Genomic DNA, 23,113 nt, shown 5'->3' with positions numbered 1-23,113 from the left:
GAGGTCAGGAGATCGAGACCATCCTGGCTAACACGGTGAAACCCCGTCTCCACTAAAAATACAAAAAATTAGCCAGGCGTGGTGGCTGGTGCCTGTAGTCCCAGCTACTCGGGAGGCTGAGGCAGGAAAATAGTGGGAACCTGGGAGGCGGAGCTTGCAGTGAGCCGAGATCACGCCACTGCACTCCATCTCAAAAAAAAAAAAAAAAAAAAAAAAAAAAAAAGCCTATTTTTAAAAGTCTCTTAGGTATTTTCCATGGTTTCACAATTATCTGTGGGAAGCTCTGACTTGCACAGAGTTTAATATATGTGTCCACCATTAAATCCAGGTCATGTTTTATATCAAAATTTATGTTAAGCAAAGCCAAGTTACTTGACCTTTGGTCTGTCAAAGTGTACTTCAAATATGCTTTAAGATGCTTTCGTCCATTTTCATACCACTCATTCTCAACCTTCATCACAGGAAGAACACACAGGACCTTCAGCAATGCATACACATTAGGAAAAAACTTGATGTCAGGCAGATGGAGGGCTTCATAGATGGTGGATGGAAGCTCTATATCTTTCCCCCTGTGTTTCCATTTGATTCTCCAACAATGAAGCCGGGCTGAGAGCGTGTTGGGATTAGGTAAGCCACTTCTATAACATGTCAGCATGGTGATCCTCCTAGGTATTAAATTTGAGTTGTCCCATGACTGCAGGTACCAGAGATAAGCATTTAAGAGCTTTGAGGTGCTGTTCTGAGAATATATCTTTAAGTTCCTGAATAATGTGCTCCACTGTTGGGACACTTAGGGTGTCTTTATAGTAACTCTCAGAGGTTAGCTGAGATTCCAAGTTACCCTGGTGAGCTCTGTGGAATTTCCCAGGGAGTTTCATTTGAAGATCAAGTTTGGTTGCCAAATTTGTGGCTTCCTCAAACCTAATTCATGATAAACTTCAATATTTTCCATCACTTCATTGAGTGAATGCAGTACTGCCGTCAAGCTACCGGCGGCAAAGAAGACATCAAGTTTGACCCTGGAGATTTTTCCCAAAGGCTCTTGTAAAAGGACATTTTTAAGAACAACAGTAGTAACAATGAAATCAAAATCCATTACTGCACTGCAGAGTACAAATGCGCGGCCAGCTATACAGTTATTCCATCTAATATTTGTGTCACTGTTTATACTCTTTAAACATAAAACAAGTGCTTGCTGGAATTCAAAAGCATCATGCCTGCCTGTTCACTGAGAATGGCAGATTTCCTTCAATTCTTTACCCCTTTCTTTATTGTTCTGAAAAAGGACAGAAATTACATTGTCAAGTTCTAAAAGCAGTTGTGGCGATCGATGGAAAAAAGAACTGCCTCAATTGTTCCTAATGCAACAGATACTCCCATAACAGGTACTGATTTTGTCAACCACGTATTTATGGCATAGGAGGAGTAGAGCATGTAAGTAGCTTGGGGATATTTCTCTAAAAGTCTAGAAGCAACAACTTTCATTTTGGAAGAGAATCCACTAGACACGATGTAAGCCTGGCCACGACAATACTCCATATTTAATCCCCACTTCTCAGTGATCACGGTGTGAAATTTCACAGCCAAAATTTCTGCATCAGCTTCATAAGGCAGGAAGCCCTCAAATTCCTCTCTTAGTTTATGAGATTCATCAACAAACCTCACCAACACAGGTAGTTGCTCTTCCCCTGCTACGTCCACTACATTGTCAGTGATAATGGAAAAGAAGTGTGAGTCTCTCAGTTCCCTGAGAGTTTATTCCCGAATACAGCTCTCACAGATCTCTAGCATCTGTTTGTGCTGTGTTTTTGAACAAAACGTGTTAACTGCTGTTGTCTCAAACTGCTTTCTCAGAACCTCTTCACCAGAATTTATCCGGGCCGACACTCCAGCAGTGCTTGAAAGTTATCTGGAGTAAAGATATCTTCTGGGATTTCATCAGCCTCATATCCATCCAGAGGTATGTTTTGCTTTCCCATCAGAATCAATATTTCAAAGAGAGATTTTAGTTATTCTTTGTTTGCCTTCTCTTCAAGGGTTAGAGGTAAAATGTCCTCATCTTGTCCTTCACCCCCTTCTTCACTGGGGTTCTGAGCATTGCTATTGTTGGTTTATGTTTTTGTTCCTGTTCAGAAGTTTCATCAACTTTTTATCTGTTTCAGTGTCCTGATTTCGTCTTCACTCAGTTCTTTTATTCGTTTTCTGTGTCTACTCTGTGTGTTGTTCAAATGACTGATAAGATTAAATATTGTTGGTGTTGCATTATCTCGAAGAACTGTCCTGTAAGGACTCTCCCAATGACTTCACGAGTATCTGCTTCAATTAGTTTTGAGAAATAAAATAAACCAATTATTTAGTTTTCTGATGCCTCTGCAAAATGTATAGTTCTACAGAACATAGAGGTCTCAAAATGGTTGGCACATAATTGATAATGTTTATTTAGCTGATCAGGTGTTTTATCTTCTAAATCTGCTCTCCTACAATTGTCCACCCACTTCTGGCTTCTGGGCGGGTCCCGCGGGAACTTGAAGGCCAGGTCAGCTGCTTGCTCTTCCGCGTGCAGTTAGGGGCAGCGCAGAAGTCCCGCGTCGTCGCCCGCCGCCCGCCGGCTCAGCCCCCTCCCCTCCCCCTCAGGTCAGCCCGGCTGCGCGTGGGGCCAGGGAGGGGTGCCAGGCCGGCTGGCTGGCTTTGCAGGACTGGCGCGCGGGGGCGACAAATTCTTATAGTTTGACTTTCCATTTTTAGTTTTAATTATGTTATGCCACTTATAAAAGAAAATATTCTGACTGCTCATTCCCAAAATATCTCAATTAAGTGCAAGGCAGAAACATTGGGTTAACTTTAACGTTTGTGAAAGTTTTCCCCAGAAAATTAAAATCTCCCATAGATATAGAATGCTTAGTCAGGACCACCTAAATACAGCTCTCAAAGACAAAACTGTAGGCACAAATATTTCTAAAGTAAATGATAAACACATGGATCTACCAAGGATATTTTCACGATGTTGTAACTTTAAGCTTCTTCATGTGTTGAGAAAGTATCTTTTTAAAATAACTGGAACTGTGTAACATTGAAAATAAGTGTGTTTCTGTGCAGCATTTGTGGAATGCTGGCCACCAAAGAGACATTTACAGCAATTGCAAATTTGCTTTTAAATGGATCCCCCATGACCCCAAAATATTTTTATCCCTTGCTAGTTATCCATTTTCTCTCTTAAATAATCCTGCCTTTTTATAACACTTTACTCCTGTTGCATATTTTTTCACCAAATGCACAGTTAACTTTAAATCCATTTTAAAAGGCAAAGAGAAGATAGCGGTAACTCTTACTTTGAACCTATATATGCTTTTCTCCTGTCTATTTATGTTCAGTTTGTCGGACTTTCCCCAAAACTGATAAGTTATTCTATTTAATTCAATTTAGCCAAATATCATGGGCTATAAAGTCAAGATTATACCAGAGGGGGCAATCGTCATAATTTAAGGATTTGAGGCCACTAATGTCATGCTATTTTTAGGAATAACTAGACAAGACACGAAAGAACATCATTGTTACTGTTTCAGATGTCATCTCATGAAACTGGTTTATTGGCCAGAATAATCCCAGGAATTTCTCAATGAAACTCAATTATGAACAATGAGACATGTCAATGAGGCATTGACAGGAAATGAAACATTCCACCTATGCAAATATCTGACTAAAAGGTTTTCTCATTTAAGCTGAATTTTAAGAAATTCAAGGATTTTATTCCTAAATTGTACTTACTGTCACTTATTTATATAATTTAGAATAATCATTTTGAGCATTAGTGTGATGGACACTGCAAATGTATCCCTTAAAATGTATTTACTCCATCTGTTAGTAAAGACTTCAGGTTTGAGAGGTTGTACCTCCTTATCCCACTTTCCTTGGCACTTGAAATTGGAGGGGATATGTCTAAGGTACAATGTATTGTACTTTGCTATGACCACATTTATTGTTTCACAAGTGGGCTTGTCTATTCCATTTAGGCACATAATACTGCAAAAGGTATTTGCTCAGGACATCTAATTAAAAAAAAAGAAAGGCTAAGTCTTTATGGAAATGGTTGATGATGTCCCATAAACTTAGCAGCCATGGTTTAACAACAAGAGTCACCAGAGGAAACTGCCTTAGTACAGTGCCTGTTACAAAACTAGAATACAGAATAGAACAAACATAATGAGCCTGTGATGCCATCATAGAGTAGCTAAATTAAAAAATCCAGGAAGTTTCCCTTTTGGATTTCCAACTTGCATCAGGCAACATTATTTGAGCTGGGTTGTCTGTCACTTGTAACTAAATGCATACTACCAAGACAATATTTATTCTACTATGTCAGTGATGCCTGCAGGGCTAATAACAGTATTTGCCACATTACATAAAGTTACTCGGGACTTTCTATGTTTTCTAGCTCATGTGTTTAATTTGTATAGTGCATCTCTCTTCTCCTGTTGTTAGCTATTACTTTATGGACTAAGAAATTAATTGCTAAAAGATAAGAATTGTCAGCCAGTTTCCTTTGATCTGCTATGACCCTGGAGGAGGGGCATGTGCCAAAGGCCTCAGCTCCCTCCTTACTTTCTTAGGAAGGACTTTCCAGACCTACATCAAAGTCAAATCCCCTTGTTAAGTGTCCTTACTGAGCTACTATACAAAAAGCTCTCTTCTAAGCATTTACCTGAATCAATCTATTTAATCCTCACGTAATCTATTTAATCCTCACATAAACCGTATTTTACAGACCATATCATTCACATTTTAGGCCATTTGTACTGCTTTAACATAAAACTTGAGAATGGGTAATTCATCAAAAACCAGAAATTTATTTTTCGCAGTATGGAAGGTGGGAAGTCCAAGATCAAGGTGCCAGCATTTGGTCTAGTGAGGGCCTTCTTCCTACATCCTTCATGCTTTCACAGAAGGGCAAGCTAACTAAAAGCTGCAGGAAGCATCTTTCTAAGGGCCTCAATCTCATTAACCAGGAGGAAGCTCTCATGGCCTATTCACTTATTAAAGACTGACCTCTTAATACCATGACATTGGCAACACCTGGATTTTGGAGGGAAAGAATTCAAACCATAGCACAAATGAAGAAACTGAAGCACAAAAGTGCTGGTAGGTAGTATAAAGTCACAAAACAAAGAAGAATTGGGATTGTGATTTAAATCAAGGCAATTAAAGCCCTGCCCCCTTAACTTTTATGCTACATGACCATTTAGTTTTTTTTGTTTTTTTTTGTTTTTTTTTGTTTTTGAGATGGAGTCTCACTCTGTTGCCAGGCTGGAGTGCAGTGGTACAGTCTTGGCTCACTGCAGCCTCCACCTCCTGGGTTCAAGTGATTCTCCTGCCTCAGTCTCCTGAGTAGCTGGGACTACAGTTGCCCGCCACCACGCCTGGCTAATTTTTTGTATTTTTAGTAGAGACGGGGTTTCACCATGTTGGCCAGGATGGTCTCGATCTCTTGACCTGTTGATCCACCCTCCTTGGTCTCCCAAAGTGCTGGGATTACAGGCGTGAGTCACCGCGCCCGGCCCCATTTAGTTTTTTCAGAACACTTACCTCACATGTTTTTTAAACATTTCCTGACACAATAATTCAATTAACATTCAACCCTCCCACTAGACTACAAGTTCCATACAAGCAGAGATTATATTCAGATTAGTTCATCATTGCCTCCTCAACCCTTAGCACAATGCTCACATCTTTATAAGCACTCAATAAGTGTTCAATAAAAGAAAGAAGAAAAGAATGAAGGACACAAGGTAAACACAGAGGAAAAGGAATGAAAGATGGAAATTAAGACCTAAGCAAGAACCCAAAAAGAAGCTATAGATAAGTTATAATTGAGGGCTGTTTTAGCTGCACAGAGGCCTTTTCTGCTTCCTTCTAAGTAGTCAAATTTACCAGATAAATGAACTGTTACTGTACTTCATGTCCAATAATAACATTTCTTCTAGCAATTAACTGAGAGTATGTCCAACACTTCATAAAATGAGGAAAGCTAAAAAGGAAACACACATTAAGAATATAAATAGGCCGGTGCAGTGGTTCATGCCTGCAATCCCAGCACTTTGGGAGGTTGAGGTGGGCAGATTGCTTGAGCCCAGGAGTTCAAGACCAGCCTGGGTGACATGGTGAAACCCCACCTCTACAAAAATACAAAAACTAGCCAGGTGTGGCAGTGAGTGCCTGTAGTCCCAGGAACCCAGGAGGCTGAGGTGGGAGGGTTGCTTGGACCTGGAAAGGTCAAGGCTTCAGTGAGCTGTGATTGTGCCACTGCACTCCAGCCTGGGCAACAGAGTGAAATCCTGTCTCAAAACAGAAAAAAATATATATAAATACATATTTAAACTTATGGGGATAAAATGTTATACACTTAAAACTGGCTACATATTCAGGATTTAAAGATTTAGAATAGAGAATAAAATTACTAACCCTACGGAAATACAAAAACCCTCATAAACTATTATGAACACTTTTATGCACACAAACTAGAAAACCTGGAAGAAATTGATAAATTCCTGGAAATATACAACCTCCAAAGATTGAACCAGGAAGAAATAGAAACCCTGAACAGACCAATAGTGAGTTCCAAAATTGAATCAGTAATAAAAAGCCTACCAACCAGAAAAAATCCCTGGACCAGACAGTTTCACAGCCAAATTCTACCAGATGTATAAAGAAGAGCTAGTACCAATCCTACTGAAACTACTCCAAAAAATTGAGGAGGAGGGATTCCTCCCTCTCTCATTCTGTGAAGCCCACATCATTATAATAGCAAAATCTGGTACACACACACACACACACACAGACACACACGCAAACTTTAGGCCAATCAATATCCTTGCTGCACAGAGATGCAAAAATCCTCAGCAAAATACTAACAAACCAAATCTAACAGTACATCAAAAAGCTAATCCACTACAACCAGGTATACTTTATTCCTGGAATGCAAGGTTGGTTCAACATATGCAAATCAATAAATGTGATTAATCACATAAACAGAACAAAAAACAAAAACCACATGATCATCTTAATAGACACAGAAAAGGCTTTTGATAAAACTTAACATCCAGTCCATGCTAAAAACCATCAACAAACTAGGTGTCAAAGATACGTACCTCAAAATAAAAAGAGGCATGTGTGACAAACCCACAGCCAATATCATACTGAACAGGCAAAAGCTGGGAGCATTCCCCTGTAGAACAAGAACAAGACAAGGATGCCCACTCTCACTGCTTTTATTCAACATAGTACTGGAAATCCTAGTCAGAGCAATCAGGCAAGGGAAAGAAATAAAACGTATACAAGTAGGAAAGAGGGGAAGTCAGACTGTCTCTCTCTACAGATACTATGACTCTATACCTACAAAACCCCAGTTACTCCTCAAAGGCTCCAAGATCTGATAAATAACATCAGCAAAGTTTCAGGATACAAAATCGAAGTATAAAAATCAATAGCATGTCTATATACCAATGCGAGAGCCAATTCAAGAATGCAATCCCATTCACAATAACCACAAAAAGAATAAAATATCTAGTAATACATTTAATTAGGGAGGTGAAAGATCTCTACAATGAGAATTACAAAACACTGATGAAAGAAATCAGAGATGAAACAAACAAAACATTCCATGCTCATAGATAGGAAGAATCGGTATTGTTACAGTGGCCATACTACTGAAAGCAATTTTCAGATTCAATGCTATTCCTATCAAAACACCAATGACAATTTTTGAAGAATAAGAAAAACTATTCTAAAATTCATATAGAACCAAAAAAGGAGCTCAAATAGCCAAAACAATACTAAGCAGGAAGAACAAAACCAGAGGTATCACATTGCCCAACTTCAAACTATATTACAAGGCCACAGTAACCAAAACAACATTGTACTGGTACAAAAACAGACAGATAGACCAATGGAACAGGTTAGAGAACCCATAAATAAAGCTGCACAACTACAGCCATCGGATCTTCAACAAAGTCGATAAAACCAAGCAATGGGGAAAGGACTCCCTGCTCAAAAAAATGGTGCTTGAATAACTGGCTAGCCATATGCAGAAGACTGAAACTGGACTCCTTGCTTTTACCATCTACAAAAATTAACTCAAGGTGGATTTAAAGACTTAAATATAAAACCTAAAACTATAAAAGCCCTAGAGGTAACCCTAGGAAATACCACTGTGGACATAGATCCTGGCAAGGATTTCATGATGAAAACTCCAAAAGCAGTTGCAACAGAAACAGAAATTGACAGATAGGACCTAATTAAATTAAATAGATTCTGCACAGCAAAAATAACTATCAGCGGAGTAAAAAGACAGCCTACAGAATGGGAGAAAATATTTGTAAACTGCATTTCACAAAGGTCTAATATCCAGAAACTATAAGGAATTTAAACAAATTAACAAGCAAAAAAACCCAAATGACCTCATTAAAAATGAGCAAAGGGCATGAACAGACATTTCTCTAAAGAAGACATTCATGTGGCCAACAAGCATGTGAAAAAATATTCAACATCACTAATCATTAGAGAAATGTAAATCAAAACCAGAATGAGATACCATCTCGCATCAGTCAGAATGGCTAGTATTAAAAAGTCAAAGAATAACAGATGCTGATGAGGTTGCAGAGAAAAGTACTGCTTACACATTGCTAGTAGGAATGTAAATTACTTCAGCCACTGTGGAAAGCAGTTTGGATATTTCTCAAAGAACGTAGAACTAACATTGAACCCAGCAATCCCATTATCGGGTATATAGCCAAAGGAATATAAATCATTCTACCATAAAGACACATGAAGTCATATGTTCATTGCAGCACTATTCACAATGGTAAAGACACGGAATCAACCTATCAACCTAGATGCCCATTGATGGTGGACTGGTTGAAGAAAATATGGTACATATACACCATGGAACACTATGCAGCCATAAGAAAGAATGAAATTATGTCCTTTGCAGCAACGTGGTTAGAGCTGGAGGCCATTATCCTAAGTGAATTAATGTAGGTAGGAACAGAAAAGCAAATACAACATATTCTCACCTATATGAAAGGGAGCTAAACATTGACTATACATGGATACAAAGAAGGAAACAACAGACACTGGGGCCTACTTGAAGATGGAGGGTAGTAGGAGGGTGAGAACCAAAAAACTACCTATCCAGTACTATTCTCAGTACCTGAGTGATGAAATAATGTGTCCAAACCCCTGCAACATGCAATTTACCCTGTAACAAACCTGCACATATATCCCCCGAACCCAAATAAAAGTTGGAAAGAAAAAAAGAGAGAGAGAATAAAAATCTCCCAGGAGACCCGAAAGAAGCTATGACTGACTAAAGCAATGGATAAGGATATAGTCTGTGTCAGTTAACTATTGCTGCATAACAAATTATCCCAAAATTTAGCATCTTAAGAGAGCATGCATTTATTATCTCACAGTTTCTGTGAGTTAGGTATAACTTAGTTGGATCCTGTAGCTCAGCACCTTTCACAAGGCTGCAGTTAGGTTTTTAGTGCATGTTCACAGTCATCTCAAGGTTAAACTGGGGCAGGATCTGCTTCTAAGCTCATTTAGTGGTTGTTGATAAGATTCACTTCCTTGCGGGCTGTTGAACAGAGGCCACCCTCAGTTTCTTGAAATATGAGGCTCTTCATCGTGGCAGCTTGCTTCATCAAATCTAGTAAAAGATAGCATCTGCTAGCAAGGCAAAAGTCATGATATTTTATAACTTAATATGGAAAGGACATCTTCTCACTTTTGCCATATTCTGTTCATTAGGAGCAAGTCATTAGGTTCAGCCCACAATTGATAGGAAGGGAATTGCTCAAGGGCATGAATACAGGAGGTAGGGATCATTTTAAAAGTTTGCATAATATGTAGTTCTTTCTATAGTTAAAAAAACTACATGTAAATTACATAATGTATACTTTATAATTATGTATTTTTTAAGCCAAGAACAATATAAGTATAAAATAACAATATGTACTCATGTATATCATTATATAAACTCTTATTATTAAAGTCCATTTACTTTCAAGAAAAGTGGTCCAAATCACAAATTAAAACAGTAAAAATGTTAAGTTCAAATAAAATGTATGTATGTGGCAGCATATTTGCCATTTTTTAACTGTAGAATATGAAATAAAATTGTAAGTTCCTATCACACAACTGTGCCCTCTAAATGGTATTTAATAAATAAACACTAAAAGCAAGGTATATAATTCAGACACTAGGTAAGGAGGAAGTAAATGCAAACTGATAGAAAAGAAAAATGCAGTTCAATTAAATGATGAATATAACAAATCCAATGTTCCAGGCCTGAAAATTCGGGAACAAATTTCCAGTAAATCGTTGGAGGGATTCACTTGTCAGCTCCTCTCCTCTGCCCACCTCTCACTAGCTTTCTGCGAGGAGAGGAGATGGTGTCCCAAACCAAAATCTGTGTGTCCCTGGGTAACTTCCTCAAGATATAGTCAAATCAGAAAGGTATTATGAATATTTCTGGGAACATTACTGGGCCATTATGCATAAGCATTACATTGAATATTCAAGAGGTACCACATTATTTTTTCAAAAAGAGCCTAGTCCCTTTTACCAATACCAGGATTGAGTTTATTTTCATGTAGTTTTAGTTGGCCTGAGGTTTGACACAGCTTTGCTTGTCATCAAGGACAGTTTTACTTTAAAATACAACAGAATAATTGAATGTCAATTTAAAAGGTAAAGAAAGCCAACAGACTGCCTAACCTGATGCACAGTTTTTAGCTTCAGCTAAAATCTACTTGGCTTATGTTCCAGGTCACTGGATGGGGAGTAGGGGAGGGCACCAAGATGTGCATTATGGTTATCTGAAAGCCACCCAACAATATGTACATTTTCTTGCCTCCCCTTTGGCTTTGTAGACTAAGGAAAGTAGGTGGGAAAAGGTTGAGAGGCCACTTTTAAAACATAAGAGAAACAGAATAGGAAAAAAAACCACAGAAAACACCTAGACTAAGACTTAAGGCAAAGAAAGAAATCTGGGCTCCAGGATTTCCAAAAAAAAAAGACAAGACAAGACAAAAAAAAACCGCTGGGTACAATTGGCATATATCAGGATATGCAGTCACTTGTATCTTTTTGCAAACTGAAATTCTGAGACTGGTAGGGAATATTTGTTAGGATTTCAGCACAGAACAAAACTTAAACATTAATTCTATGTGAAGTCTGTGTGGAATTGACTTCAGGTGCATGAAGGAAAGATGGAGGAAATAGTCTTAAAATCAATCTAACAGAGTTGATATAAGGAAGGGAGTAGTATAATAATTATGCTTCCAGATCATCATCATATTTCCATCAAAATGACTTAACTGCTTATATTTTACACTCATATAGTCTTAAAAAAACCCTCCAAATCATTTATAATCCAATGATTGAGAATTATCTATGGGCCCAGCATTTTTAGATATCTTAGAATTAGGAGGTAGGGGGGCATCTAATGGATGGTGTGTGTGTGTGTGTGTGTGTGTGTGTGTGTGTGTAGAGGCAGGAGGTGACAGGTGGCTTTGGAGGCCATGGAGTACAACTATGGATTCAACACAAGAATCATTTCTATACTCTATCTGGCCCATGAGTACAGTGAATCCAGTTTAAGATCTTCAAGGACAGAAAATGCACTGCTTTAGGGAGCCTGTCTGCTTCCTTTTCAGAAAATATAATTGACAAAATGTATTTCCTTACTGCAAAAGTTGATCATACAAATTGGGTCATTCTTGTTATACCAAACTGAAACAGAGTCAAAAGGCTGGGGGAGAAAGCACTCAGGGCACAATAACAGTGATCCAAGAATGTAATTCTCTGTGAGCCTGGCTGCTGAAACTGCCTGCTGTAACCTGAAACCAGTTTTATCTAATAGCTTCTGAAACAACATCTTGCAATTCTAAGAATAGTTTTACTCACTTCTGTCACTTACCAATCTAAACTTGTCATTTTTCCCAAAACTTTACCAGTGCCAATGGACTTTCTCAAAGAGCAATACATAATATTTCTACTTATTTATTTATTTGTTGAGACAGTCTCGCTCCATAGCCCAGGCTCAAGGGCAGTGGTACAATCTTGGCTCACTGCAACCTCTGCCTCCTTGGTACGAGAGATTCTCCTGCCTCAGCCTCCCAAGTAGCTGGGATTACAGGCGCACACCACCACGCCTGGCTAATTTTTGTATTTTCGGTAGAGACAGGGTTTTGCCACGTTGGCCAGGCTGGTCTTGAACTCCTCACCTCAGGTAATCCGCCTGCCTCAGCCTCCCAAAGTGCTGGGATTACAGGTGTGAGCCACTGTGCCGAGCCTCATTTCTCTCGCTCTCTCTCTCTCTCTCTCTTTTTTTTTTTAAATAAAACCGCTAACCTTCTCTTTGATCTTTGGACATGGCAAAGACCATCCAGTCTGCATGTATGCCCTGAATTGCAATTCTTTCTTCCCCAACAAAATGTTTTAATTTCAGAGATTCATCTGTATTTTATTTGACTTTGACACTTACTCTGAAGTTGAAATTTTCACTCTATAATATCCACCATTAATATCTCAGAGTGAAACTAAATTATGCCTTTGGAGACACACATGTACACCCACATGCACACACGCATGCACAAGACAATACATAGAACAAAAGAATGATTATAGTTTTCCCTAAATACATTACCCAAATTAACTATTTCTCAAATTTCAAATAGAAATATTTTACTATCCATATAGCTATATCCTGGATATGGACCAGTTTAATCTTCACACTATTCAGCTCAGAAAAGAAAATATTATTCCAAATCTTGGTTGATTAGTAGAGAGGAGAGTACAACTGTATAAGGCTGTTTTCACGCTGCTTATAGAGACATACATACCTGAGACTGGGTAATTTATAAAGAAAAAGAGGTTTAATGGACTCACACTTCCACATGGCTAGGGAGACCTCACAATCATGGCAGAAGGTGAAAGACACATCTTACATGGCAGTAGACAAGAGAGAATGAGAGCCAAGTGAAAGGGGAAACCCCTTATAAAATCATCAGATCTTGTGAGACTTATTCACTGCCATGAGAACAGTATGGGGGAAAGCGCCCCCATTGTTCAATTATCTCCCACCGAGTCCCTCCCACAATACGTGGAATTATGGGAGCTACAATTCAAGATGAGATTTGGGTGAGGACACAGCCAAACCATATCAACAACTCTTTCTTAACTTGTTCTTGTCTTTCTAGCTTTTCTAGTGCAACAGAGAATACATTCAAGTGGATTCAAATAGGCCCCAAGTAAGCTTGTCTGGCAGGAGGGAGAACTGAGGAATAAAGACATAACTCCATATTAAAATTGAGTATAAAATGGAATTGAAAGCCACTTATATAGCCTAAGAAAATGAGACACGTCTACAAAATAATCAGAGACTTCTGACTTCCCCAGGCAAGGACAGCTACCTTCTTTCAGATACATCTTTGTTTTGATACCACTAACTATAATACTTAACCAGGTGAATGAGTATGGGAAAGAAAAAAAAACTGACTTTTTAAAGGATTTTATTCACAAAACATTTATTAGTTTCTAGGATTTCATTCTTTCCAGACACACCTATGGAACCGAAAGGCCAGCACTGAGTTCCTAAAGATCCTCAAAAGGGGCATTCAGCAAGGAGGTAGGATGGGGAAGAAAGACCTGCCCGTGGACAGATGAAAAAAAACAACAGGGCCTGGCCTGGGGCAAAATTTTCCAGAGACAATGGAGATAAAGGCCTGTGAGTTTTTTGAGTTCTGGGGACTTGTCTACATTCTTCCTGATAGCTGCATCCAGGAACAATCATAATATCTCAGTATGATCTGTTTGATATAGACAGCTTAGGGCATTATGTTATTTTATTTTTATTTTATTTTATTTTAATTATTTCAGATGGAGTCTCGCCCTGTTTCCCAGGCTGGAGTGCAGTGGCGCGATCTCTGCCCACTGCAACGGCCGCCTCCTAGGTTCAGGCAATTCTCCTTCCTCAGCCTCCAGAGTAGCTGGGATTACAGGCACGCACCAGCACTCCCAACTAATTTTTGTATTTTTAGTAGAGACGGGGTTTCTCCATGTTTGCCAGGCTGGTCTCACACTCCTGACCTCAGGTGATCCACTCGCCTTGGCCCCCCAAAGTGCTGGGATTACAGGCATGAGCCACCTTGCACAGCCCCCTTAGGGCAATTTTATCTGTTAAAGTCTTTGGGCACCATACGCCCTGAGGCGATGACAGAACCTCAGTGAGCATGATGGTGCCATGCCTTGTGTGCAGCAAGACTAGAAATTCCATGACTTCCAGCCAGGAAAAATCTCCTATGCTCCACTTCCACCCCCAGAGAAACACAGCTACTGCCTTCAAGGGATTAGCCAGCTTGGACAATGAGCATTTTGTCACTGACCACTCTGGGCAAAGATAGACGCGCCTCCCTGAATACTCTGAATTACCTAAGAACTCCAGGCTTTCATACAACCTTGGAGGATGAGGAGATGAGGATCCCCAATAATGGTGATGGTTTAAATGCCTGCCTACTTTCTAGGAAGGGGTATGGAAACAAAGTAAATTTTACTTAGTGAAATAAAAGATGTGACGTTCCTTACACCCCATACTGCATAGTAAAATTCAAATTGGATACATATTTTTAGATGCAAGAATGAAGAAACCGATGTTGGAGAAAGTTGAGTAGCTTACCCAAGGTCATTAGGTTGTTAAAGCCAAGACTATAACCCAGCTCCGGATTCCTGATGCAGTATTCTCCATCATTTATATTTGTTCTTAATTTTAACATTAGATTTTTCAAACCATTTTTAACGTGTAAATGCTTGAAATTGAGGCTCAGAGAGTAGAGCTTGCTAGTGAGTGGTAAATCATTCAATACTTACTGGATTAAAGGTTTACTTGATAGAAAATTGTATTGTGGCAAAGAAGGCAGATATATTCAAAAAGACCTAAATAGATTTTAATTTCTAAAACAAGTATTTATGAACAGGAATTTTTCCTAAATTATTTTATACTAGGGACTGGTTGGAACAAAAAGACAAATCAGTGTGTATCTTCAAAATGTGTTTAAAATATGGAGTGTCTGTGACAGAACAAAAAAGAGAGTGAATAGTTCATGAAGACTATCAGTTATGTATCTTTAAAATTCCATTCTGACACTGATATGCTAGGTTAAACCAAGTGTGTCTCCAAGATAAAGATGCATTTATTTCCAAAGTTATTTAATCACATAACTTTTCCACAAAATATTCAATACGACTAGTGAAGACATATAAGCTCTTGTCACAACTCTCTTACATCAATTATGTAAAATAATTTTAACACCCCAAAAGTGAGAGTATCTTCCTAAAGTAAAATAATTATCAATAAAATAGTGACAGAGTGAAATTGCTTTAACTTTGAGACAGTCTATGATAATTTGACATGGTGAAGTTTTTATGGTCTGAGAAGGCTTTTCTTTAAAGTGAGAAGTTTCAGTAGTTGAGCTCGCAACTACAAACTTAAATAAAATGACTCTTTAATATTGGTGTCCATAGCAATATTAATAATGCAATAAACAAGAAAGAACAATTGGCATTATACTTAAAATCCTATTATTTCAGTTATTATCAATAATAATTATGGCCTGAACTGAGCTGCCCACTTTCGTTAATTACCAGTGCATGTTGGTGATTCTATTGCATTTGAATTTCCAAAAATATGTTTGAATTTCGTATATTTGGACTTTCTGACATAGACAAAATCTCTTAACCATATTACATGTTGAGTGTTCATTCAAACAAACTTTCGACAAGTTGTGATTCAGTTCTTATCAAATGCAAAGTGGTTCTGTAAATTAAATTATATGTCCATTTAAACATAGAACATTTTCCCTGATAACATTTAAGATGATTGATGGCATTTTCTCTCTAGGATGATGAGATCACCTGATCTCCAACACTCAGATCCTAGAAGTAAGCTTCCTTCATACTAAGGCCTAACATTTAAAAAGTAATGAACCTAGTAATGAACCAATGCCAATTGTCCTTGCAGCAAAAGCTAGAGAATCAGAAAGCTGAGTAATTTTCTTGCAATCTGGTGGCTATTCTGTGAAGATAGAAGTTTGGTAGCAGTTGGTGTCATTTGCTGGCAGTTGCCAACCAACTGTGCATTGCCTGGTGGAGGGAAGCAGTTGAGGATAGAGGGAGAAGGGAGTGGCTTATATATAAAGCAAACTCTTATAACCCCAGAAGATCAAAGCCTGAACCAAACAGGTGAGAATTGTTCACTTAGAGGGTCATCTCTGGAAGCACTATCAAGAGGAGTTTACAAAGCTTGCTAATTTCATTTGAGATTCAACACTAACCAAGAAAAAAATATATAGAAACTAAGGGGCCTATTTCCAAACAGTTTAAAGGAATGTGTCACATTTGTCTTCCTTCTGCAGCAAGTACCAGCTATGTGTCCACATTGCTTGATGAGACAGGCCTCTTAACATTTTGGTTTAACAAAGAGAATGAGTTCCTTAGTAGAATGAAAGTAATATAATGTAGAAAAGAAGTCAGGAAACCATGTATCTGATGACACAGTCAAGACTCCAAACCATTACAAGAAAATACTCAGTAAAATAATAGGATACAGAATAAGGAGAGAAAGAGAAACCAAGTTTTCCTGTAGTAACTCTGTAGGTGTGCATAGAAGAGGGAGAGAACAGAGAGTCACTGGCATATAAGGTATATCTATAAGGAATAAATGTGACACACCTCATATAGAATCTACGTACAAAAGTCACTCAAGGAACATTTGTTGAATGAATAAATAATCAGCTTAATAAACAGGAACTAACCCTAAGTTCTAAGAAATCTAGTATTTAGGCCGGGTGCGGTGGCTAATGCCTGTAATCCCAGTGCTTTGGGAGGTCAAGGTGGGTGGATCACCTGAGGTCAGGAGTTCGAGACCAGCCTGACCAACATGGTGAAACACCGTCTCTACTAAAAATACAAAAATTAGTTAGTTGTGGTGGCACATGCCTGTAATCCCAGCTACTTGGGAGACTGAGGCAGGAGAATCGCTTGAACCTGGGAGGTGGAGGTTGCAGTGAACCGAGACTGCCCCATTGCACTCCAGCCTAGGCAACAAGAGCAAAACTCCATCAAAACAAAACAAACAACAACAACAACAACAACAAAAACTAGTATTTATCCAGAAAGAATAAATATACCAAGTGTGATTGACACACAATGAATGACCAATATCAAGGTATGCTGTGTTTCTTAAGCACATACCCAGAATGTAGCATCCCATGGAGACCACCATTCATGCCAATTTGACTGAGAATCAACAGTACCACCAGAAGAGATCACGGGAAAAATTTAGGGAAAATTTAAAAGGATCCAGTAATACATATAAGAAATAATAAACTTGGAAGGGGATTGAAAAAATACACACACTTGTAATCTCAGATGTTCATATATCAATGCACACATCATGGAAAAATAAAATTTGAGATTTATGATGTAGAATAACAAATACTGATTGATAAGTTGTTAGGATAAAACTTAAAATTTATATAGGAATAGATTTTTAAAGCATATATTATTGAATAGGAACAGATTTGGCCAGGAGAAGAGAAAGAGGTAGATTGGTGCTAAATGTCTAAAATAGATCTGATCTTATTTCTGATAAAATATACGAGGAATAAATGATGTCTAACATATAGGAGGTGATTGATATGTATTTGCTAAGTTAGAGAAGAAAAAATAAGCAACACAAGTGAGATTTTAAAATATATGTAGAAAAACCAGCTAGAGAAAAATGGACAAAGATGAATGAAAAGTTCAAAGTGTTAATTTAGATATAAAAAATTAAATGAGAAAAAAGTGACTAAAAGTGACAAAATATAAAAAGTCAATGTAATTGGATATCAAAGAAAAAGAGGTATTAAGACATAGTATTAAGATATACTGTGTCACCGAAAAGAAAACAAAATAAGTTTAAAAATGTAGGATAATTAAAATTAATAATTTTAAAACAAACAGGAAAAAATAGCTAGTCACAGACAAGTCATGTGGGTCCACAGGGAATTTCTAGGACAGTCAAACTTCCTGGACTAATAGTTTCCAGCTGAAGCAGATGGTGTGCATTCTTCCATGTTAAGGAACAAAGAGAGAAAGATCCATATGTCATCCTTATGCTCCTCACCTTTATAGTTGAGAATAAAAATCTCACATCCCAACCACTGTATCTCTCATTACTTCATTGTTCTGTAGGAAGAGAAAGAGAACGTTGCAGAACATCTACGGGTATTCTTAATTCCTGTGATTGCACCGCTAAACAACAGGACAGTTGAGCCACTACCAACACTGCCATCATCACAATGAGTGTAACAGCATGTCCTCAGAAAACTTCTCTGGTTTCTCAGATCTCTAAAACAATTAATACATACTATATAGAAATTCATGATCAGGTAAATTGAAGCATACAAGAAGCCACTGAATAAAAAGAACAATTGTTACATACTATATGACCACATAAAGGAAACTGATGCTATACTTGCTATACTATACAAGATGTAGATTCTAACATTGGCGTGGGGGAAAGATCCAGCAGCAATGGGGAACTCCAATGCAACACACTACGGTGAAACCAATGTATCTGGCAGTTTCTTATTATGTCTTCACTTCCTTCCCAAGGGAGGTATAAGAAGTAATGAGGAAACCTAATACTGTCTCAGAAAAAGGAATTTGTTTTAAAACTGAATGAGAAAAAGTGATCATGGTGTCCTGGCAGCATGGTAGCATGGCAGAAGTGGGAAAAATGAACATAGAGAGTTGATTGCACAAACTCTGAAGAAAAAAGAAGCATGAACCCTGTACCTTAAGTTTCTGAAATGGAAGACATAGAATGTACAATTCTTATAATGCAATACTAAATTATCTGCAAGAGGAAGAAATGGGGGAGGGGGATATGAGGAAACAGAATATTTAAAAAGTAAGTTCAGAAAGAAAAAAAAGAGACAAAGACAAATTTTGGAAAATGCTAGTGACATTAATAACTGAGTCACAAAAGCCATGGATAATGAGGGCAATGGCAAGATTTCCTCCAAAAGTGAAATTAAGATAAAATTAGGAGAAAGGCAGAATAATGAATGAGATAAGCCATTTGCAGGAGAAACCCACTCTTACTGATAATCTGTAAATGGAATTGCTGACTTGAGTGCCCTTCAGGAAGATATATCTGGAATGTGATTATAAATAACAAAAGCTTAAACCTAATCAACTGTATGCACTATGGAGAAAAGAATGCATTTACAGAAGGTGATGGTTGATCTGCACAGAGTCTAAAATTTATGGACTTAGATACAAAGTGATTTTCTTTTCTTTTCTTTTCTTTTCTTTTCTTTTCTTTTCTTTTTTTTTTTTTTTTTTTTTGAGAAGGAGTCTCACTCTGTCGCCAGGCTGGAGTGCAGTGGCACAATCTCAGCTCACTGCAACCTCCTGGGTTCAAGCAATTCTCCTGACTCAGCCTCCCAAGTAGCTGGGACAAGAGGCGGGCACCACCACACCCGGCTAATTTTTGTATTTTTAGTAGAGACGGGATTTCACCATGTTGGCCAGAATGGTCTCAATCTCTTGACCTTGCGATCTGCCCGCCTTGGCCTCCCAAAGTGCTGGGATTACAGGCATGAGCCACCGCGCCTAGCCCATGGTTTTCAAAATATCTCTATCATTACCCTGCTAGAGCTCAGATCCAAGCAGTGAACCTCTTCCATTCATTTATTGTTCCTTTCCAAGTTCCTTACTGTTTGTGTTAATTCATATTGCCAACTTTAATGTTTTTCTGAAATTTTGTATTTTATAACCTGGCATATGTAGAAGTATCACTACACTCAACAGACCAGGATGTGTGTCCTTATTCGGCTAATTACCAACTTTGCATCCCAACAGCAGATTATTTAGCTTCGAGTAAGGTTATGATTAACAAATAAAAGAATATGCATGAAAACATTTTGAAAACTGTAAAACATTATTCAGATGTTGAGCACTGCTACTTAAATCTTTGTAACATTCTGAGTTGGTTGCTTTAAGGAATTTTTTAAACTTCTGCAAATGAAGTAGCTTAGAAGCATATTCCTGTGGTGTGAGCTAGCCTCACAATGTATAATAAGAGTTTTGCAGACTGAGTCAAGCTAGGTGTGGTTGTCTGGTTGCTGCAACAAGGTGCTTTTGTGATCATTTCTAAAAGGAACCTACCTGCAGCACAGGTTAGTCTTCTCCAAAAATACCTCTCTACTGAAAGCTGGCACAAGCTGCTGAAATGGCTCTATTTCATGAAAGGCACACAGAGCATAAGCTTACCTAATTAATAATTTTCACAGTTGTTTTCCTTTTCCTCTTTGCAGCTGCTAAATGGAGTGGCTCTGATTAAGCCATACCACATCGTGAGAAACATCGCTTCGCAAGGGTGTTACATTCTGAATTTCCCCCTACTTTGATCCCTGCTCATTGGCCCCTTTGATCTCTAAGCAGGATGTACAAGGTTCACTAATCAATGCTTTCCCTCATTTTTGGTTATCTGTGAAGTGTTTATATTTAAATCATTGACTAGAATAGGTGAATATGTATGACCTGTGTCTTTTTCCATTTGGTCTTTCCATTTTCAAAAGACAGAAGGAAGACAATATTTTCAACCGAGTTTTCATTCAAAGCTGAGTTAAGCAGCAAAGTATATCTTGGGGATTGCAGATGGTGCTCAATTCTTCTTCCTTAAAAATTTGGATCACTTTCTAGGGAGAATTAAAGGATGGCAGAATGAAAGAATCATTCCCATTGTTGTCCATTCCAAACCATGCAAAGTGGAACATAAGTCCCTTTAATCTCGATGCCAATGGAGAAATGTACCTGCAGCAGGCTTAGTGCTAACTTTTCCAAGCACTAAAGGGTCTCCTTCTCTTGAGGACTCACAGGTGTATGGAAAAGTAAGAAGCCTAGCACTGAGGAAAGAACCAATAAAACAAAACCTAAATGTTAAGCTAAAAATGGGGAACACCCACAGCAAGTACTATTGGAGTTTAGAAAAGCGAGACAGCCCTTGATAGCTGGATAATCAGGAGAGACCTCTTAGAAGAAGTAGGTTTTGTTGGTTCAAATTCATCCCAGAGAGTGGGAACTGTGTGCAAAGTTTTGGAGCAGGAAATGACATACCACTCTTACTCCTTATGAACATGTGAAGAATCAACCCTTGTTTGAAGGTGACATATCTTTTGCTATCCATTAATACCCCCATCCTTCAATTTTTATTACAAGAGAGAAAATGAGGGCAGGTATCAACCATACCAAATTATTCTATGGGATATCCTGTTTTCCATTTTACCTTGTATCAATACCTTACCAGATCAGACATGGCAGGGCTAATTACTGTATTCCCTCTCCTTTGATATAGCGTAGCCACTTCCAATGTAGCCTAAGTCATTAAGCCTTGACCAAAGAGCAAACAAGTCTCAGTTCCATAGTTTCATATGAAGAATTTTATCAAAAACTACTTACATTTTCCACTTTCATAGAATCACAAAATTGCTTATTGGAATATGAAAGCTAAATGACACTTCAAATTTATTGTGGTCAATTCCATCAATTTCCAGATGAGGAGACTTGAATCTCAGAATGGTTATGTGGTTTGCCCAGAGCTTCACGGCTAATTAAATCCCAGGCTTTTCATCCTGTGCTTTCCGCTGCATCAAATTTTCCTTATTTATTAAGCAAAATAATTATATCTCTGAGAGTTTATCTATCTCTAAATTCTATGATGTCTTTCTTTATAAATCTTGGAAAAAATCAAAGCCTGAAAGGCAGATTACAGCACTCTAATTTTGGTTCACAAAGGACCACACTAAACTGGCCTGCTGTGGTTCAAATGTAAAGTGCTAAATGGTAGAGCAAGTTAATGCCCTGGTTGTTTGCTGTTGGAGGTAAAAATATATCTGTAGGTCTCAGCCAAGTTCCTGTGGATATTTGTCCACATCCCCAAAATACCACACACACTTGGCAAGAATGGAAGATTACAGCCAAGCAAGGCCCAGATCTTGAATAGCAAGAGTATTTCGAGTAAAGAACAATATACAATGGCAAAGCTGTCATTCTTAGGTATGCCATTTATCTCCATAACGTTCTGTAATGTTGTTCTTTTCTCTTTGTTTCTTCTGCCTTTCCCCATCCTGTATTCCAAACTCTACAAAATTGCAAGAATCACTTTCATTTTGTTATATTTGAGATAGGATAAAAATTACAATGAAATAGTTCAGCTATTCATTGCATTTTCTTCTATGTTTCTATATTTTCCAAATTTTCTCTAAAGTGACAATATATATTAATTATAGAATGAACAAATAAACCTCCTTACAAACAATTTAGATTACTAAGGTACCGACAGCTAGAATTTTGAAATTCTGTCTCGAAAGTCATTCCAAGTTGTTTTCTTTCTGGTGTTTTATAGCTATTATATTGCTATTTGTTTTCCTTACAAGGGAACTTGAATGAAATGCTTAAATTTGCTGTTGGTAGACTTCTTTTGGAGAAAAAAAAAAAAGCTGTATCATTGGAACTGGTGAATACTACTTTAGCATATTGGTGAAAACAGAGACTGGATATGGCAGCTATCTGAGCAACATATTATCCTAAGATATTTAAATACAGCTTACTAAAAGTGATTAGGGCCACTAGATCTCCCTATTGACTTGGATTAATGCCATAATTCAGAAAAAAATTGGCTTTATATATGAATGTTCACATTAAATTGATTGGCAAGATAGAATTTAAGACGAAATTCATTAAGAATTTCAGAATCTTGAAAGACATGCCTTCTAACTCAATGCTATTAAAGCTTTGATTGATAAATTCTTTTTTTAAATTTACCACACTTTAAACACATATTGTCAAACTTGCTTACTTGTTTTAAAGATGAGTTGAATTAAAGTCCTAAAATACCATTTAGCATGCAATAATGTTTACCCTATTGCAGACCTACTAGAGACACATTATAGTAGTCATATTGTAACTCTTGTACACTTAGAGAACGATGACAAGGAATCCCTCG

The 23,113-nt window shown here is 37.8% G+C and overlaps 1 pseudogene; it reads right to left on the bottom strand.

The window, feature by feature from the left end:
- Positions 1 to 242: 242 nt before the first annotated feature.
- Positions 243 to 4,016, bottom strand: LOC129480063 (52 kDa repressor of the inhibitor of the protein kinase-like; annotated as a pseudogene).
- Positions 4,017 to 23,113: the final 19,097 nt, after the last annotated feature.

The sequence above is a fragment of the Symphalangus syndactylus genome, chromosome 4 (genome assembly GCF_028878055.3).
Source record: "Symphalangus syndactylus isolate Jambi chromosome 4, NHGRI_mSymSyn1-v2.1_pri, whole genome shotgun sequence".
In the NCBI taxonomy this organism is placed as follows: Eukaryota; Metazoa; Chordata; class Mammalia; order Primates; family Hylobatidae; genus Symphalangus; species Symphalangus syndactylus.
The sequence above is the reverse complement of the archived record's forward strand: the minus strand, read 5'-3'. Positions and strand labels throughout refer to the sequence as shown.